Raw genomic sequence first — 4,522 nt, 5'->3', positions numbered from 1 at the left:
CAAGCCAGTCAGATGGCCAGGCCCGAGTCAGTTTTGGAGAGAACTACACAAGGGCATGAATACTGGGAGGTGTGTTTCATTGGAGGCCACCAGTGTAATAGTCTGCTCCACCATAATTCCAGATTTTCTTCAGAGTCAGTATATGCCAATTTATCCAGCATTTAGTATCTGAATTTCTTTCTATGCTTCTTTCCATTTTGTAATTTTGCTTCTCAACACACTATTGTTTCTGTAATGTGGAAGCCATCATAGGTCGAATTCTCATGTATTAAAAAAAAAAGCTATAAACAAGTTTCCCACTTTTATTTTTATTGTTGCTGTAGTTTTCCCTATCTGTTGATGTGGCCCCTAATTTTCCTAGATCCAATATACTTTAAAATGTTAATTTTCAATCACTTAAATTCTACATATGATTCCCCACCCACAAAAATGCAAGCCCATTTTCTTTTTTTTAATTAATTTTTTTATTGGAGTATAGTTGATTTATAATGTTGTGTTAGTTTCTGCTATAAGCAAAGTGAATCAACCATACATATACCTATGTCCACTCTCTTCTAGACTCCATTCCCATATAGGTCATTACAGAGCACAGAATAGAGTTCCCTGTATAAACACCTTTTCTTAAGTCTCCTTTAGTCCACTCTCTTCCCCACATCTGTTCTCCTTCTCTAGATCCCTGAAAGGCTCTTACATAGGTTTTTTTTTCATTTAAGAATGACTTTTTATTTTAATTTAATTTAATTTTATTTTTTTGACATCTTTATTGGAGTATAATTGCTTTACAATGGTGTGTTAGTTTCTGCTTTATAACAAAGTGAATCAGTTATACATATACATATGTTCCCATATCTCTTCGCTCTTGTGTCTCCCTCCCTCCCACACTCCCTATCCCACCCCTCCAGGCGGTCACAAAGCACTGAGCTGATCTCCCTGTGTTATGCGGCTGCTTCCCACTAGCTATCTATTTTACGTTTGGTAGTGTATATATGTCCATGCCACTCTCTCACTTTGTCACAGCTTACTCTTCCCCCTCTCCATATCTTCAAGTCCATTCTCTACATAGATTTTACAGCTCTAGCTGCCCCTTACATCCTACTGGGAAGAAAACAGAGGCAGCTTTCTTCACCTAATGTTGAAGGGCTGCTCTTGTGTCGCATGTATCAGCAAATGCAGATCATATGCCTCCTGATACTAGAAGGAAAAGTTCCTAAGTTTCTATCCATCTGGATGACTTCTAGAGGATGTGTACGTTCAGGAAAACCCCCATCTCCCCAGCTGAAGCCCCATGTGCACTAGTGTAATTGCACCCACTGTGTTCTTTGTCTTCTACCCGGATTTCAGAAGGGGAAGCAACAAACCACTGTTCATAAGAACAAGCTGTTTTACTCTCTTTTCAGGGACATACCCCATTGCTCATATAAGGACTTTATGCAGAGGTTGGGTTTTTCATCTCAAAATGCCCCATTCTAGTCTCTGGGAGAGTCATTTCAGGTTGAAGTGGAAACCCAGCAACTATCTGGTTAATGGGATCAAATTTGGGCAACAGGAGGTCTGGCTGAGTTACAGAACTTCGCATTTAGCAACAATGAAGAGCTTGGAGTTAGGCATTCCATAAAGCCAAAAAAGTCTTGTTAAAAGGCATTTCAGGAAGCTAAACAGTCACTTCCCTGGGATTCTTCTCCTTAGAAATCAACAAAACAAAAATCCCACGGATCTTATCTGATAATTGCTATTAACTATGTCGTAATATTTTCCTAATATTATCTGATTTGTCATTCATAAAACACAGAATAGAGCTAGGGTGGTTCTTTCAAAAAAGCATCATGCCAGGAAGTTACTAATATCTCAAACTGTCACAGCTTCAAGGGAGCACACTGAGAACACTGACGAAATTTTTTGAAACTATGCATTTTATAAAACAATATGGATCCATTAGTGAAACATCAGCACTGAATACAAACTATCTGACATGTGTGCTCCTTTCTGGAGACAGATTAAAAATACATTCTTGTCATTAATTTGTTAACTTTTAATTTAATGTAAATATATCTGAGGCTAATGTGTATTTTGAAAAGAATTCAATGACCAGTAAAAATCAAATGTTCCAAAAAGTCCCATGTCTATGTAAATGATCCAAGAATCATTTACATAAGTGTTGCTTATATGTGTAGTGTAATAAAATCATTAAAAAAAAAATTTTAACAAGAGAGACACTAGAAAGAATAAGTTAAATACATCAAAATATAAAATATATTTTTCCTTGCATCTGTTTCTAACAGTACTGTATAATGGAAACATTTTTATTTTAAAAAGACTAGGATTTTGCGTATGCATAGAAAATATCTGGGATAATCTACAGGAAAATATTAACAGTGTTTGACTCTGGGAAAAGAAACCAGGGGTGGCAGGGAGATTTACTTCACATTTTATATACTCATAATATCGTGGATTTTATAACATTGTCATGTATTACTGTATCATAGAAAATGAGTTGAAAAAAGACAAACTTAAGCTTTTTAAAAATTTTATTAACCTTATCCCCAGGTCAGAAGTAGAATTTAATAGGGATCTAATTTATAGAATTCACAGAATTTGAGTTGGAAAATTTTGAGATCAGCTGTCCCATTACATCATCTATTTCTAAACCAGTGCTAAGTTTACTCAGTTTGCCTAGCACCAAATACAACTACATTCCAAAAGAGCTAAAGAATGTGGGCAGCCCTTGGAATTCACCTTAATGGAATTTGACCTACAGTTGAAGGTGTGGTGTAGGTTTCTGCTTTAGCCCTTAGTGTCATTAAGTGTCGAGATCATTCCTTGAAGGAATGGAAAGGATGGTCAGAATAGGTGTTTGCTTACTAAGGTGAGCCTGAGGGCACCAGAAAGTTTCCCTCCCATCTTCCTCCTAATTTTCCAATACATTCCAGTACAGATTCAGACTTCTGAAGGAAGATACTGACATTTACTGAAATGCACATGTCCCTGTGAGATGTAAACAATGAAACATAACCACAAAGAAGAATTGATTCTACTGATTCTTTCCTGAAAGTTGGGAAGAAAGCAGGTGGGGAAGGGAGAAGAAAAATTGGGGGTACCAGAGAGAGGAAAGAGATTACGGAAGAAAGCTTGGCTTGCTTCATTCTTCTGCCTACCCAATCATATTGCTGTGTAATAAGCTTTAGAAAATGGCTTTTAGTGATAACTCCAGACTTTCTAAAACTTAGCAACACCAGAAATTCCCCAAGTTCTAAAATCCCAGCAGCTCATCTCCTCAGTGGTCTTACTGCTGCTTCATCACCTTTTGCTGGGGAGAGGACAGTTAATCAGTTTGCTGTATGCTTGTATGGAGACCCTGAGCCCAAGGCTTTGCTTGAAAACAATGTAGTGAATATTGAGTATCACGATCTAGTTGGAAAGGGAAACACTGAACAACTGGAAGGAGAGCTATGAAGAAGTTTAGGATGCTATGGGAGAGCATGTGTGGGTACACACACACAGACTCTCCTCATTAACCACTATTCAGCATTCAGGACTCCAGGGATTGGGCCCCCAACTCCTGGTAACCTTCCTTAACTATCCATGACATACTGACTGAATATACATCTCTCATTGTTTTTTCAGCAATGTATTGTAATTACTGTTTTTCTTACTTATTTTCTTCACTAAACGCTAAGAATCTCTGTGGGCAGTGACAGTGTTCTCCATCAAAACCTCTCCTAACACCGTGCCTGGCATATAGCAGGTGCACAATACATTTTGGTTGAAGGAAGGAAGGAAATGAAGCTACTTAACTGCATTTTAACACTAAAATGATAAACTTCTTTCTAAAAAGAACACAAATTTCTGAAGAATTATGAATGCATCCCTCTACCAACAATGATTCTTATGAGCTCTCCATGGTTGTGGCTTGGGTGTGAGACTTACAAACAGCATTTGACAGCAGTCTCCTTCCCTGTCTTCCAGGAAAAAAAAATTCTAAGTGATGCTTATTTAAGAATTCTCAGGTTTTTGCATGGGTATTAAGATTTGGTGTTTGTGGGGAGGAATGGTTAGGCAATGAGTTGAAAATAAGAGAAGAAAAGAATAAAAAGTAATGGAAAAGACCAGTCTGTCTGGGTGGGGAAAACCAGGGTGAGAGTTGAGAGAATTGGCAGAATCTCCAGGGAAATCTTGTGTTAGCTTGGCTATTCCCATTTCAAGTCTGCACATGCCTCTGGAACTCCCTGAAGACTTTTGTGGAGAAAAACCCCACCTACAGTTTCTGGATGAAATGTTCCTCCAGACCTCCAGAAATGAGTACCCTGGTCTTCCAATTACTCATTTCCTGGAGAAGTCATAGCTGGTCTATCCTGACCTTTAGAGCCTGAAGGAGTGCGGTTTCATCCTCCGAATTCAAGAAAAGTTTAGGGAAGTCAGTCAGAAAAGCCTCAAAAACCAATCTGTCTTCTGCTTTATTTATCAAAAACTTCATGAACATTTTTACTGGTTCTTTCTTTGGCATGTTCTGGGTGAATCAGCAGGA

Source organism: Lipotes vexillifer, unplaced genomic scaffold, assembly GCF_000442215.2.
Source record: "Lipotes vexillifer unplaced genomic scaffold, Lipotes_vexillifer_v1.1 scaffold15, whole genome shotgun sequence".
Taxonomy (NCBI): domain Eukaryota; kingdom Metazoa; phylum Chordata; class Mammalia; order Artiodactyla; family Lipotidae; genus Lipotes; species Lipotes vexillifer.
The sequence above is the reverse complement of the archived record's forward strand: the minus strand, read 5'-3'. Positions refer to the sequence as shown.